Genomic DNA, 17011 nt, shown 5'->3' with positions numbered 1-17011 from the left:
CCCTGTTATCTACTTTTTCCCAGGCAAGCGTGAGTGAGAGTCTACAGCTTTCTACTCCCCAAGGACACATGGTCTCATGCCTTTATTTTTCAGGGCTGTGTCCACTTAATACGACACTATATAACTTTATAACACTTATTAATAAAAAGTATTGCATTGTTGAGACACTGCAAATTATTTAATCCCAACAATCCCTCCTTTGATCTGATCAGATCTGATCAACACTACTAAAGTCATCAAGCATCATCATGCTGTCTGCCTTGGTATCAGATCCCCAACAGCCCTGTTAACCAACCTTACCAATAAACCTCGGATAGAAGGCACACAACAACCTCAACCAAGGACAGACGTCATCCACTCCTCCAATAGATTATCATTTCCAAAATATTCATGCATTTGTATTTTTTTTAAATGATGTTCTGAGTCTTCTCAGGGCTCTAGTTACAGAACCATCTGGGCCATATTGTTGGGAATGAAAGTGCAGCACATCTCTTCAAACATTACAAACACACCTTTTTACCCACTAGGTGTCAGTTCTCTTCTTTTCCCTCTTTGGGTTTTCTGTCCCCCTTTAACGGGTGGACTGTATGTGGGATGACCGTTGTGTTTGGGCAGTTGTCATAGCATAAAAATCACAGACCATTACTGAAGCTAATTCTCTCAGAAATCTCATTATTTTCTAGCTTCCCCTGATCCTCATTCTGGTGGTTTCCTGCTTCTGCCTTTGTGCTTAGACTAGAACCTCTGTCTGAAGCACTTTTGACCTTCTTTACAGTTAAACAACTAATCTTCCAGGACGGGCGATTCTCTGCGCTCCTCTCCTTTTCTTGCTTCGGCCCCTGGGGCCGGTGGACTGTTCCGTTTGTCCTTCTGATCCTCCCTAGTTGGCATCTAATCTTCTTTTCTGTGCATCTTTGCTGATTTGATGAAAGCCCAATTAGGAATACCGCATGTTTTAAGAGCTTTATTTACTTGTGTGCGTTCCCTCTTTCCACCTTCAGGCTTAGAGTGAACATTTTCTGCCTGGTGTTGTAGGGTCCGGATTACTCTGAGTTGTGTTCCAGAGGGTGCTGGGAGTAGGAGGTATTGGTCCAACACCGACTCCCACCACCCTCGGGAACACAAGCTTGGAGACTCTCCATCATTTGACCTTAAAATGAAGAAGCTTCTTGGATGAGAGGTGAAACGTCTTCAAAGAATCTTAAGGAAGAAGGCGCTTTTCTTTCCAAGCTCCTTAGAGTACTAAGTAAAATGGAAAGATTAAGACATGTTAAACCAAAATAACTGTCATGCCCTCATTTGTCTTCGATCGGGGTTAGGCTGTTCTTTCCTGCCGAAACAGCAGCCTACCTCTGGGTGGCGAATTCAGGGCTCAAGCCTGACTCTCCACATCTGCAGCTCAATCTGATCATCAAGTGCAACAGTTTTAAGAGCAGCACAGATCTACAATCTTCACCAGACTGTCTGCCTGTGTACGGCAGTAACATCTGGTCAGCAACTCTCACTCTTGTGTGTTTTCCTGAGTAATCCTGTGTTGTTGTAACACTCAAAATCTAGGCCTGACCAGCAGTCTCAGACGTGGGCAAAATATGACAGTCAATAAAATTCTAAAAGATAATTATTGAAGATGATAATCCCAAACAATACCGAATAAAATAGCAATAACCCCTAAAGGGTCCCACTTGTCCCCTTTAGGGATTATTGCTCCCACAATGCATTGCAGTAGTTAAGAAATACAAAAACTGCTGCAGTTTTTGACACTAAGATGATTAAATTAAATTAAATTAAATTAAATTAAATTAAATTAAATTAAATTCAAATTTTATTTGTCACACACACACACAACCATACACAGTATGACATGGGGTGAAATGCTTGTAGCTGTACAATGCCCGACCATTAAAATGACAGAAAAAAAGTTTTACAGTATTTACAATTTACAGGTTACTACAAAATTTACAAATTAACTTAGAAATTTACAGTAAAAATGTGCAAATAGCAGAAAGAGATTATAAAGATTATAAATTATAGGAAGTGTGCATAAAGAAAAACCAGAGTGCGTGTGGTGATGTGATGTGTGGGAGAGTCCAGTCCTACACCTGGTTCAGGGCCCGAATAGCCTGGGGGAAGAAGCTCCTCCTCATTCTCTCTGTTTTGGCCTTAAGGGAGCGGAAGCGCTTCCCAGACCTCAACAGTGAGAAGAGTCCATTGTTGGGATGGGAGAGGTCCATCATAATCTTCCTGGCTTTGAACTTGCACCGCTTGGTGTAGATGGACAGCAGGTCAGGGAGCTCTGATTGAATGACACACACATATGAAGAGAGAGAGAGAGTGTGCATAGTATGCAAACGGCTACCAAACAGCCATCATAATTCGTCATACAATGAGAACAGGAGAAATCAACAATTGACAATGACTAATTAATATTAAAATCTGTAACATAATGTTTGGAGTTTAGTCTGTTACTGTTGTTATTTTTACCATTTCTTCTTGGAGCAACTGTAACGCACATAATTTCCTTAGGGATTAATAAAGTATTCTGATTCTGATTGTTTCAGGATGACCTTTATCCAATCACACATCTGCTTACCTGCATCTTTTGCTCGTTTCTCCTCCTCTTCTTTTCTCTTTTTTCTAAACTGAGCACCTGATGGCTTTGAACTTGTCCATCTTCCATTGGTTTTAATGTTGCACTCCAGTATGAACACCCAACCCTCAACCCGAGGATCACCACAACATGATCTAACACACCTACACCTTAGTTCACAGATTCACTTTGTCTAAGGTGTATTTCTGAGATTTCACACAACCCAGGATTCAAATCATGAATACATAATGGGCTTGGATTTACATCATTATAAATGAAATGCGCTCTATTTGGAAGCAGCTGGCCCCTCCCCTTTCGACGGGTTGGGTGTGAGACTTTAAATCATCAAACTGTAAATTTAAATTGTTATTGATCCTTTACCCCGAGTCCTAAAGTGTATATTTATTTTCTTACTCTTCTTATATTTATTGTTTGTTTACTTGCACTGCTGTAACTGGAGCCTCGTCGTCTCGTCTCTCTATATACTGGACTGTAGCGGAGATGACAATAAAGTTTACTTTGACTTCAGCAGCGAGCAGGCGCACGGAGGGCTCTCGCGCTCACTTTTCGTGTATAGAATTTCGAAAAAACATCGGTGCAAATTATAAGTCTGTATCATGATGTCTGGTGTTTTTGTGTTTGTTGGTTTGTTTTTATTTTATTTTGCGAGTTGGTTATTAGATGCTGCTCCAGCCGGTCAGAGAATCCCGCGCCGCCCCGCCCTCTCCTCTCTGCGCCGCAAGCAGCAGGCGCCCCTCGAAAACGAAGGGCGCCCTTACTCCCAGCAAATGGGCGATAGAAAACCGATGGTTCCTATGCCATTCCCAATATGCGCTGGCTGACGTCGGGGCAGCATGAGAACGAGCATTTTTTTTTTTTTTTTTTTTTTTTTTGCCGATGCCCGTGATTCCGCCCCCACCACGATGCCGCCCCGGGCAACCGCCCGTGTCGCCCGTATCTAAAACTGCTACTAGCCACTGAACAGGCGCCCGGGGAGCAGTGTGCAGGGACGGTACCATACTCAGGGGCACCTCAGGGTAGTCGTTCAGTGGATTCAAACCCGCAACCTTATGGTCATGGTGCAACCAATCTACCTACTGAGCTATCCCTGACCCACAATAATAAGAGTATTGGGCAGCCCTTCAGTTGTTTGAAGTTATGAGCAGTGAGAGACGCTAACATGTAGCAACCTGTCAGTCACAAAGTGGATCTGCCATGAACCCTGCCCTGGTTTTAACAGGACCATCATTTCCAAAATAAACATGTTGTGTCAAATAAAACTTGAAACTAAGACCAGTGATTGAAGAATAACATCTGGCTTTCAGTGTGTTGAAGTTCATCTCTACAGCCAATCAAAGCTAGTGAGGAGAGCGTGGAGGAACCGGTTCTCTTCAAATCTGTGTTTGGATTGGTTGGTTATCACAATCACATAGCTGTAAGTCAAATGTATTCCAGAGAAAGTGTACTGAGTGTAAACAAGATTAAATGATAAAATTATCTGCTGTCCATCAAACGTGGGAGCAGCATTCATGTTGGAGGAACTGGTTTGATTTGTGCTTTGATAATGACTGCAGAGAGCAGGGTGTGCTTCTAGTGAGGAGTAAACTGTGAGTCAGCAGAGGATAAATCCTTTATGTTTGTGGGCATCATGACATCATTTACAGTTATAAAAAAAGCTGAAATAGTGTTTGGGACCATAAATCAGAGTCAATGAAACAAAGCAGTGAGTTCGCCTTTAAGTTTTGTTTTTCTGACTTTATCAGACCTACTACTGAAGAATCCGCCAAAATGATCCCCTGATAACACAAAGACTGTTATGAGTGGGCAGGTTGGAGCTAAATGCTCACAGGTTAGGGAACAAAAAACTTTTATTGAGGCTGAACGCAGACAGAAGCAAAGACAAAGGAAACACAGGACCATCAGTGGACATGAACACAGCTCAGGGAAAACAAGGTGTAGGTGAACATAGGCCAACCCACAGGTGAGGAAATAAAGCTAGAAACCAGACACAGGAACAACTAACTAGCTAAAAACAATTCAATACAAAGGGCCCTGGATAAGCAGAGGAAGATGGATGGATGGATTAAAACTGTGGAATTTCCTGCCACTGCTCGTCAATGATTCAGAATAAAACTGCATGAAACTACATGAAATAAAGGCTGTTGGTGCATCCTGAAACTGACCCAGATGACGAGACCCCCCCCTCGGAGAACATCCAACAGATCAGCAGAAAAATCCCATTTAAACAGATTTATTATTTATTTTGTTCTCAGTATATCTGTTTGTGTCTCACAGAAGCTGGGATTTTACCACCAAGTTCTCAAACCTCTCTTTTTACTGGAAACTGAATGAACTGCAGAACTTTATATATTTGATTCAATTTCATGTAAAAGTCAAATAGAGGAACGATGTTACAACCCAGAGTATAAAGTTATTAAAAAGAACAAAGATTTTTAACTCCAGTTGAACAACAGACTTCCTGTCAGGAAATTCGATTTCACAACAAACTGGCCGTCATCCAGAAAACCAGACTTTCCAGCACTGACAGGATTAACGGCCTCACACGTCTGTGGTTGTTCAGGAACCACAGACATTCACGATGCAGCCTTCTTTCGTAGACTTCTATGAAAGTGAGTGAAGAATGCAGCTTTACAAGTTTTTCGTTTTGCACGACTAATTATTTGTCACTCGTGTTCATGTGAAAGTGAAAACTGACAGCTGATGCACTTCAGGTATTTTAAATAGGAGAGCGTTACTGGAGCTGTGACCTCTTTAGACCTCGTCCTCTCCATCACGGCCCTTTTACAGGTGAAGAAACCGTGTCTGTGACTCTGAGAGCAGAGGTTTGGGCCGATGCAGCAGCCACGAGGCTTTGTGGTTTGTAGTTCTGAAGATCATTTCAGCTCCACTACAGGCCAGCATGGGAGTGAAAATCAAACCTAAACAGAGGTACACAGAGTCGGCTCTCTTCCTTCTTGTTTATTGTGGGTTGGTCCACAGTGATGAATTTAAAATGGTCGAGTACTTTAACCACAACAAAGTGCAGCATATAGAAGCTTTACGTGGCACCAGGCTCAATCTCAGAGCAGGAGACGCACACATACTTTCTTTGATAAAGTCTTTAAAAAGTCAGCTAATAAGACAAGTTAAAGCAGCTTTAACTCAGATATTTAACTATATTTAACTCAGATATAACTCTGCACATTTTTATTAAACCTTCTTGGAAAAACTGCAGGCACATGGAGTCAGACTGGAAACAGGTCTGTGAAGGTTTTTGTAGAGGAAGAGGAGGAGGAGGAAGAGAGGAGGAGTAGGAGAGTCTCCACTACTTAGGTCAGGTTGATGCCAGGTTAGCAAAGCGTCCTTGAGCGAGATGCCCCAAAATAATGTGATGTTTCATTTGTGTGATCAACGATGTGCTGCATGGATGGAATAAAGGGCGCTTTGATGCAGTCTGTGCTTTACAGTGTTTATCAACCACAAACTTATTTTAACGTCAGGTTTATTTATCCAGAGAAAAAGAAGCTCTTTAGATTTACATGATGTGGCGTCTCTTCACATCAGAACTACAGTTAATACATGTTGTAGTGTTTGGACATTTTTAAATCAGTTTTAATTCAGTAACTTATCACCACAGCAAACACGACTCATCACTAAATCAATAAATTCACACCTTCTTTTGTGATCAATGTTTTATTGATTTACAGCAGGGTTGGTTCCCTAAAACAACATTGGTCACAATGCATGGAGAGAGGAAAGAAAAAAATACGGTGGAAATACAAATATTAGAACGCACACAAATTACAACCAGTTATTGCCTCTTCCAGCTGATAACTTTGGATGAGAAGGTTTTCCAAGCTTCCACAGTTGTGGGTCGAGCTTTATTTAATCCTGCAGTGGTAAGTTCAAGGTTAACGATACAAAGAAAACATCCAATCAAGAATGATTTCAAATGTCAGGACTGAACTAGTGCTTTGTAATTATCTTCTTTGTGGATGAGAATCCTGCAAACAAGATTTTGCATTGTATTTGTTTTAAGGAGATGTCAGAGGAATCATTAAGGAGACAAAGATCAGGATTGAGGATATAAAAAACTTCCAGTACCTCAGATAACACAGAGTTCACAAAGCCCCAAAAGTCAGATATAACTGGACAGTCCCAAAACATGTGAAACATGTGTAAGAACATGTGTAAGAACATGTGTAAGAACATGCCTGGTGATGAATTGTTGCACATGTGACGGTGATACGAAGCCTGTAGCTTCATCTGTGATCTCTTGTAGGGTGTAATGTAGGTTCTGTGGATGGTTTTGAAATTAATTAGTTGATGTGCCAAGTTCACAGAAGTCAAACTTAGACTAGTCCACACTGTATCCCAGTCTATATCAACCTGTACTTCTCCCAGTTCCTTAATCCAAGTAGATTCAGTGGGCAGAGGATTTACATCATGTTCGGCTCATTTGTTGTAAATTATGGAAACAGAGGATCTGACAGATTTGGGCAAGATCAAGTCCAGCATGGGATGAGAATGGAGGGGAGAGTCCCAGGGGAAACACATGCTTTTAAATCTGAGCTGTATGTGCACAAAGTAAGAAGACGCAGGAAGGGAAAAAGTGTCCTTAAGTCCTGAAATGAACGAAGGCCCTGAGCGTCGAACAGATCATCAAAAATGTTTATTCCGGGTGAAGACCAAGAGGGTTGAACAAATGCTGCCACACAGTAATTTTAAATTATGCCAAAGTGGTGAACTTTTACAAAATTACACTGGATCACATAACCATGGATCTATTTTCAAATTCACACCTTTTTTAAACAATGAGAGCTCTGATTCTACAAACCTGTGCATTGATACAGTAAAGATCTGCAGATGATTGCAGGTCCAGAATCAAGAAGCTGCTGGAAAGAAGTGTTAACCAACATGGGGCTCTCATGACTATAATGTTGTTCTAACATTTAACAGTGCAACCAGAATTTAAAAAGTTGTAAATAAAAACAGAGCACAGGGATCTGCACACCGCACAACAAGAGGTGACACAAGGCTGAGTGAGAAACAGCAGGAGGAGCAGTTGGTAAAACGGAAGCAGGTCAGTGATGTGATCAGGTGTAAAAAGATGATCTTACAGAGGCAGAGGTTCATCAGTCTGCTAAAACCTTCGTTTGCAGCGCCACCACCGGCTCCATCGCCTGCAGCCACCATGCTGCCACCGGGTCTCGTCTTGACCCAGCCAGAGGTGTCGCCATGCCTGGTCTCATCCTGCCTGCCAAGCCCTGTCCACGTCCAGCACGTCCACGTCCAGGGCCTGTCAAGACAGCCCGTCCACGGAAACCCACCAAACCACCCAAGGTGTCACATTTCGCATTCACACTATCGTCGACCACCTGCAAAGCCACCTGAGGGTTTTTACGTACACGCCCATGTCACCGCCAGCCAAGCTGTCCAAGTGTGGTCAGTCATGCCCGCTTAGCCACCGCCACATACCACGTGGTCGCCCCCCTGATCTGCTCCGTGGCCACTGTTGGACTCTTGGCCGGCCCCCTGAACATTTGAACTATGGACCGTTGTGCCCTCGACCTCCAGGTCGGCCCCCTGAAAGGTTGAAGAACTGTCTCCTGAGCTTCAGTGTCTTTCACAGACTTTTGTGTTGCACTATTTCATGAGCTCCAGGTTTTTTGACTTTGGTCAGTTTCAGTCTGTCATGTTATCATATGTAAGGGTGCAATAGAAGTGTTATAAAGTGTGAGTCACAGCCTTCAGCTGAATTATAAAAACACACAGTGTCTCATTTAGCTTAATCAACAGGTAGACTTCAGATTTTATGACATAACGCGTCATTTACAACAGCTTAAATAACTGTTAGAGCTTTTTTATATCCGGCAATAAAATGTTTACTGAGAACCTGAGAATGTGGGCGTGGTTACAGTTTGTGTCCAAAGAAATTCAAAGCATAAAGTGAGCTATGATTCATCCACCCACGGAGCTGAGCTATAACCCTATTATGGTCTCCACAGGAAGCTGAAATGTTTTTATAAGACTTAATGCATGTGGTTTTTACGTCTGTAAACCTGATCCCAGAGATTTCCTGCTGACAGTTTACAGGAAGTCAGCTCTGAATGTAAACCTTCATTTGGACAGAAGGTTTTTCATGTCCTACTGTCTTCCTCAGAAATCAATATGAATATAAATTTTCATTATTTCAGACTTTTGTTTTTACATGTTTTATAACACAGATTTTGTACTTTTTAAAACACGTTTCCCTCTTTTTATCTTTTTATTATTGTTATTTTTACAGATTTCAGAAAATCCCGGCACTCCCACTTTTCCTCTGAATGACACACCTGTGAAGAAATTAGATTTCACAACAAGCTGACTGTGTGCAGAAGCCCTGATTTCCCAGATGTCACAGCCTGTGGAATAACAGCCTTGTACGTCGGCCTTTGTACAGCACGTTATCTTGACTTCATAAGGAATCTGTAGGCATAGAAGTTTCCAGTGACAGTTGTGGACTGAAGGTTGGTGTCATGAAACTCACTCCTCTCTACTACATGCCAGCATCAGGGTGAAAATAACAAAAACAAAGGCAAACAGATCTTCAGCTGTTGGCAGCAGTTGTGTTTAAACTGAGTCGAGCACTTTGACCAGAACAAAGTACCAGGAAACAAGTGTCTGATTTATCGTTCGTATGTGCCATATAATCAAAGTGCTTCTCGGATATCATATAAGGCTGCATGAGTTTGTGAGTGTGCACAGAAAAGTGCTGACCAAGTGTGGTCAGTCGTGCCCACATGAGCCCATTTACCACTAAGATTTGATGCTGTTGACAGATTTGTTCTTCTTAAACGTCTTTTTCATGTTTAGGAGCCTCAAACCTGAAGTTATGTCAAGTTTATTCATCCAGACAAAAAAGCTTTTTGGAAGATTATTATTGTTATTTTATGAATGATAATACAACAAAATTGCTCTCTTATTGCACAGTACTAATTACATTTTAAGAAGGAATTGATAATAGCTCACAGAAATAGCTGGCAGTAGTCAAAGGAGATACTTTTTACTTTCTTACTTTGAGTACATTTCAGAGCTGGTACTTCAACTTTTACGGGAATACTTTTTAACACAAGTATCTGTACTTCTACTTAAGTACAGAATATCTGTACTTTTGCCATTTCATCAGCCGTTCAGCTGTAACCTTTCCTACCTGTCCTGAAAGAGTGGGTGGTATACTGATGGGTCTGGAATTACTTCCTCGTTTATGAAGAGGCGTTCCAATAACGGTTTCTGATGTACAGGGATCATGCCTTTAATGACTGATTCACACTGATCAGGTATAACAGTCTGTCCACTGACAGCTGACGTGAACAGCACTGATCATCTCGTCTTTGTCCTCAAAGTTGATGTTAGAAGCAAGAAACAGTTTAATGATCATCCCGTGTGGTCCGATGCAACAGACAAACTACTGTAGCTCAAACTGCCATAAGGTTTCATGCTGGTTCTGATAGACAGTGCATCGCAGTATGTTGTGTATGGGGCAGACAGTCAGGGTGCCCATGCTGACCCCTGCTCACCACTGAAAGCACCAACAATGGCCATGTGTGCAGTGGAGGAAAGTGGTCTGATCAATCACGTGTTCTTTAACATCATGTGGACGACGGGGTTTGGTTCATTGCTTACCTGGAAAACACCTGGCACCAGGATGCACTATGGGATAAAAGGTGACTTGGAGGAGGCAGTGTGTGGTGCTTTGAGCAATGTCCTGGTAGGAAACTTTAAGTCCTGCCATCAATGTGGATGTTACTTTTCTATGTAACATCTGTGTGATTTGGTGAACAAACAAGTCTGATCCATGGAGGCCAAATCTCACAGTTTACAGGACTTAAAGGATCAGTTGATATCATAATATTGTGATCGCAGCTTTTTTATTTGTGTGAGTCCAGGTGGGTTAATGCTCCAGAGGAATTCTTATAACGTGGTTTTTAAAGGCAAAAGTGTTTATAGTTGCTTCAAATGGCAAATCTTAAAGCTAGAACTAAAATAAAAACTGAATGGATGTGGTGGCGTTTTGCTGCCATGGTTTGGATCAAAATTGTTCTCACTGATGGTCAAACTCCTGTAAAGATGAATAAAGTTATTCTTTAAACATAGATGTTTAGGAAAGACAGATAAAAAAATATTCAGAGCAAAATGTTTCTGTTCTGATGGGGGTGAAGTTTTAGAGGATTTGGACAGATGTGTACAGATGTGGGCATGTACAGCTCAGCGAGGGCTCACTCGTCGCTAGGGATGGGTACCGGTGTCCGGTGCCATGATGGCACCGGTTCTGACATAAACGGTAGTAACCAGACCGAAAAGCAGCGCACATTTCGGTGCTTTATTTTCCTGAGCTGTGATACACTTCTAGCCAATCATTTTACGTTTCCGAGGATAGTAGGCGGGTCCAGGTACGTAAGTTCTGTTAGAGCAGAGCTACAAATTAAAAATGTCCAAGGCGAAGTGGTCAAAAGTCTGGCTGTACTTCACAGCAAAAGATGCAAACTCAGCAGCAACAAGTGCTTTAAGCTGATACTGTCAAAGGAGGTAACACCAAGAATCCGATTAAACAGCTGGCGACGCATAGCGTTGTTTTTAAAAGCCGAGAAATGCGCCGTATTTGATAGCTTGCTGCGAGACCTCACACCGTGCACGTTGGGTGGGTTGCCAGTTATCGGACCCGGAGCAACATCCCTCAAAAACCCGAAGAATAGAGTCCTGGGCCCTGTTTCAGGAAGCCGGTTTGGAAAACTCAGAGTGAAAAACGACACTCACGGTTGAGTAACCCCGAACTGTCCAACTCGGAATATTCCGTTCCAGAAAGGCTGATAACAATTAGTTCAATCAAGGCGGAGTTGCTCTAACCCCAAGTGAAGCGCGCGGACGAGGATACATAAAGCCCTGATAAGCGGAGCACAGATTAAGCGAGTCACCATGGAGACGGAGGGAAAGAAGGCGCGGGCGACGTATTTCACAGCGCTCGAGGCGGAAATTCTGATGGCAGCATATGCCGACAGCATGCACATCATGCAGAAAAAAAGCAACACAGCCGCAGCTGCAAAGGAAAGGGAGCATGCATGGCAAAACATAGCCGACAGAGTCAATGCGTGAGTGTTAATATAAACATCGATCTAGGGATTTCCACCCATTTAACACGTTATTTTATCATATGTTATTTTATTTGTTATTTTATACATTTTATTTTGTGATGTGATGTGAGCGCAGGTGCAACCCAACAGGCCCCAAACGTGCCTGGCAGCAAGTAAAAATGAAATACAAGAACATAGTCCAAACAGGTAAGGTGTAATTGTATCATGAGCCATAGTGCTTGGTCTGTGTGTCCTATGTAGATCAATTGCAGTTAGAGGCCACAGTAATTTCCCCTCTGTGAGCACTTATTGAAACTATCTGAGCACATTACAAGTACATACTTGCTTACTCTGTATGCTCAAATGTGTGCTGTCACAGCCAACAGAAAAAAAGCGGAGGCCCGGAAAACAGGTGGGGGTCCTCCACCACCACCACTCACAGAGGCTGAGCAGTTGGCCCTCAGCCAAAACAGTGGGCGCCCTGTGGCTGAAGGCATCTCTGCGGGGACATCCTCTGAGTCAATAACCCCGCAAGACACAAGTGCCTACATAAGGGGTAAATCCAAAACAATACATGGCGTGCATACATCCATTCTGCACAGTCACCTTGACCAAAATGAACTATGTCGTAGTGAAGTTACTGTCCTACTGACAGAGAATGACAGTCATCAAACAGTTAGGTGAATAAACAACACTGAGACACTTGGGAACTGTTAACGTGCTGCACGGGTGAGGGCCCAGGGAGAGACTCACACACACCGAGCTGCAGTGGTACGTCTTTATTATGAGCATAGCAGTGTCCGTTAATTTTGCATACGTGTGTGTGTGTTAACCCCCCACAGGGTGAGCTCCCTGTTCCCAGAGACAGAGCGAGTAGTACATTCCGTACCCTCCCCAATGAGTGTAACATATGAACATATACCTCAATGCAACATAGAGCTCATAAAGGCGTTCCCACCCTGACACCTACTGATTTTGCCTTCCCTCAGTGTCGGTTGTCTCTGAGAGCATACTGACAATGAGGTGTATGGTGATTGGTATGTCTGGTAATTGCCATTTGCGCCCACATAAGTCATGAGTGACCTGTATGAACCCCATATTCTTCCAGTTGACGGTGATGGTGTACTGCATCTGGTGCAGCCCCCTGTTGAGCCAGACCGACATGCAGTTGTGAGTACTCGTAATACTCCACAGACTACATGTGTCAACAGTGGAACAGCAATGTTGTTAAATGTCTCCACCACAGGCACATGATGACGACACAGTGACAGCTGCTACAGAGGAGGCCGCAACAGAGCCACACTATGAGGTATACAGTGTACAGTGGAAAATATAACAACTGACTACAATGTGGCACTATGATGACACCATGGACCTACTATGTCCCCGGCAGAGTGATGCTGCAAATGAGGAGGAAGAGGGTCCAGCCACTCCTACAACGAAGCTTTCCGCAGTGGGTTGTCCAGCACACATTCACAACCAACCTAAGTAGGCATGTACTATGGATGCCAATGCTATGTCCTTTGTTGCAATAGCTCCCTGTGAAGCAGCTGTATAGAACATATCTGGCCAGGAGGATAAGGAAGTGTGATATGGAAATGGTGCACCTCCAGCTGCAGATCCAGAAGTCGAAGCTGGAGATTGTACTGCTGGAACAACAGTTAAGGGTGGGTGGAGTGATCATAGATGGACGAATCATGTCAGTGTTCGTACAACATACTAATATTCGCATTTATTCATTGTGCACAGGACATACAGGGTGAGCAATAAAACAAGTTGACCACAGTATCTGTGTATTTGTCTCGTGACATGTTGGGTTGCCGGGTCACAGGAAATGGTTGTGGCATATGGTGTCTCTGACTGCTCGCCCATCCTGTACGTTCGTGGGTGGGTCAGGATGTTCATCGTGTGGATCACTGCTGTTGTCTGGTTCAGCTGGACACTGTTCACCTCTAATCGTGGCAATGTTGTGTAGGATCACACATGCCACAATGATGTCACATGCCCTTTCTGGGGTGACTCTGAGTCCACGAAGGCACTGGAACCGGGCCTTGAGCATTCCGATGGTCATCTCAACTCTGGCCCGTGTCCTGCAATGGGCCAGATTATAACGCTGCTGTGGGCCCGGTTCAGGGTCAGGGTAAGGGGTGAGCAAATAGGGTAGACATGGGTACCCCCTATCACCGAGCAGGTGGCCAGTGAACTCTCCTAGGACAGAAGAATACATGTCAGTGCAAACGTCCCTGTGGCAATTGGTCTCTGTATATTTCACAGTTACTTCGACCCACCATGTCCAAATCTGTTGCTCAGTGTACATTCCCGGAAGATCCGTGAGTCATGGACAGAGCCTGGCCACTTGGCTTCCACATTTGTGATGATGTTGGCAGCATCACATATGATCTACACAGTGCAGAGAACACAAATTAGCATCCGTTACCATGATGCCATCACTTGTTGGTGTGAAATGCTACAGGGAATTATGTACCTGTACATTGATGCTGTGGAAAGACTTCCTGTTCACAAAGTCTCCTTCATTTGCTGAGGGTGCAATGATTGGGATGTGGGTGCCATCTATACAGCCAATCACGCCTGGGAACCCTGTAAATTTATGTACCATTTAAGTAGTAGTTCAAGTATCACCACATCATACATTACGTTTAGGTCCTCCTGATACCTGCAATTTTGTGGCATCCCTCTTTGATAAATCTTGTGGGTCTGTGACCGGGGAACACCACAAACGAGTGCAGGAGATGTTTCAGTGCAACTGTAACATTCCTGACTGCCCGACAGACGGTAGCCTTGGAAACGTGCTCAGCGTCACCGATATTGTACAGGAAGCTCCCGTTTGCAAAGAAACGGAGTGCGGTACAAAGAATATGTAATGGACTGAGCGCATGTCCGCGATGTGTCACATGCGTAATATATGGCCTGAGGATGTTATCCAAATAACTTATTGATTGTGCTGAGAAACGGTAACGTTCGCACAGGAAATCATCAGGTAATGATAAGATGTCCAGACGCGCTCGAATCACTCTCTCCCGGCGGAGAGCTCTGCGGAGAATTTGGGCTTCGATATCTACCGGCTCTTCAAGGAAGGGACACGCCATGTCTGAGACTTCCTACTGTCAGGTTTCCGACAAAGGGGCGGAGACAGTCAGGGTTAGTTGTGGTAAACCTGCTAGGGGGCAGGTTAGCTTCACGGCGTGTGTCGTCATAGTGACTCACTCAGGCTGCAGCTGAACTCGCTTTGTGAAACCGAAAACCCAGAGTTTTCGTTAACTCAGGGTATACTTACTCAGTTTTTCCACTAAACCGGCTTCCTGAAACAGGGCCCAGGCCCCTAGCCCTGCCAGTGTAGCAGAAATGATGAGGATGATGATGCAGCAGCAGTCGTTCTTCTCTGCGTGAGTAGCTTAATGTTGTTCGTGTGTAATTTACGTTGAGTAGGCTAACCACGTTATTACATTAATGCAGGTAAGGTGAACTAGCAAACATCATCATAGCTACATGCGGCTGTCTTCTTGTTTGATGGCAGATACTCCCTTCACCCTGGCCAAAAAGGCTAAAATGACCAAAGAAAAAGTGGAAAACAGTTAAACATGAGAGGTTTTTGGACAAAGTTTGTGTTTTTTCCATTGTTTAAGCACTGCTTCCAGCCAAGAGTGATGCCATATATGCCCCATAGCTGCAGAAAAGGCTAACATTGTTATCTTTTTACAAAAAAACAGCTGAACATGGGAGGTTTTTGGACCAATTTTGTGTTCTCCATTCTTTAAGCACCGGTTCGAGCACCGTTTAAGCACCGGCACCGTTTCAAAAGTACCGATTTGGCACCGGTATTGGATAAAACCTAAACGATACCCATCCCTACTCGTCGCTCTGATGAGGATGAAAATGATGTGAATCATACAGTGGGGCAAAAAAGTATTTAGTCAGCCCCCGATTGTGCAAGTTCCCCCACCTAAAATGATGACAGAGGTCAGTAATTTGCACCAGAGGTACACTTCAACTGTGAGAGACAGAATGTGAAAAAAAAATCCATGAATCCACATGGTAGGATTTGTAAAGAATCCATCCATTCGCTTCCGCTTATCCTTCTCAGGGTCGCGGGGGGGGGGGGGGGGGGGGGGGGGCGCTGGAGCCTATCCCAGCTGTCATAGGGCGAGAGGCGGGGTACACCCTGGACAGGTCGCCAGTCTGTCGCAGGGCCAACACACAGGGACAGACAACCATTCACACTCACATTCACACCTAGTGGCAATTTGGATTATCCAATTAACCTATCCCCACAAGCTGCATGTCTTTGGACGGTGGGAGGAAGCCGGAGTACCTGGAGAGAACCCACGCAAACACGGGGAGAACATGCAAACTCCACACAGAAAGACCCCGGCCTGATGGTGGAATTGAACTCAGGACCTTCTTGCTGTGCGGCAACAGTGCTAACCACCGTGCTACCATGCTGTAAAGAATTTATTTGTAAATCAGGGTGGAAAATAAGTATTTGGTCACCTCAAACAAGGAAAATCTCTGGCTCTCACAGACCTGTAACGTCTTCTGTAAGAAGCTTTTCTGTCCCCCACTCGTTACCTGTATGAATGGCACCTGTTTGAACTCATCATCTGTATAAAAGACACCTGTCCACAGCCTCAAACAGTCAGACTCCAAACTCCGCCATGGCCAAGACCAAAGAGTTTTGGAAGGACACCAGGAAAAGTATTGTAGACCTGCACCAGACTGGGAAGAGTGAATCTACAATAGGCAAGCAGCTTGGTGTGAAAAAATCAACTGTGGGAGCAATCATCAGAAAATGGAAGACATACAAGACCACTGATAATCTCCCTCGATCTGGGGCTCCACGCAAGATCTCATCCCGTGGGGTCAAAATGATCATGAGAACGGTGAGCAAAGATCCCAGAACCACACGGGGGGACCTGGTGAATGACCTGCAGAGAGCTGGGACCAAAGTAACAAAGGTCACCATCAGTAACACACTACAACGGCAGGGAATCAAATCCCGCAGTGCCAGACGTGTTCCGCTGCTGAAGCCAGTGCATGTCCAGGCCCGTCTGAAGTTTGCCAGAGAGCACATGGATGATACAGCAGAGGATTGGGAGAATGTCATGTGGTCAGATGAAACCAAAGTAGAACTTTTTGGTATAAACTCAACTCGTCGTGTTTGGAGGAAGAAGAATACTGAGTTGCATCCCAAGAACACCATACCTACTGTGAAGCATGGGGGTGGAAACATCATGCTATGGGGCTGTTTTTCTGCCAAGGGGACAGGACGACTGATCCGTGTTAAGGACAGAATGAA

At 44.0% G+C, this 17011-nt stretch overlaps 1 protein-coding gene and 1 long non-coding RNA gene across 4 annotated transcripts in view; one reads left to right on the top strand and one right to left on the bottom strand.

Moving 5' to 3' along the window:
• Nucleotides 1-17011, bottom strand: part of LOC146710369 (butyrophilin-like protein 1) — an 85794-nt gene that overhangs the window by 26936 nt on the left and 41847 nt on the right. The gene's annotated exons all lie outside the window — the stretch shown is intronic.
• On the top strand, nt 12503-13297 carry LOC146710370 (uncharacterized). Its single transcript, XR_014920601.1, has 3 exons — nt 12503-12867; nt 12944-13150; nt 13233-13297. It is a non-coding gene; the product is annotated as an uncharacterized LOC146710370 (long non-coding RNA).

This window comes from Copadichromis virginalis, linkage group LG5 (genome assembly GCF_057382275.1).
Source record: "Copadichromis virginalis isolate Kocher_CV1m ecotype Utaka linkage group LG5, C_Virginalis_male_GT1.1, whole genome shotgun sequence".
Taxonomy (NCBI): Eukaryota; Metazoa; Chordata; class Actinopteri; order Cichliformes; family Cichlidae; genus Copadichromis; species Copadichromis virginalis.
This window is presented reverse-complemented; position numbering and strand designations above follow the sequence as displayed.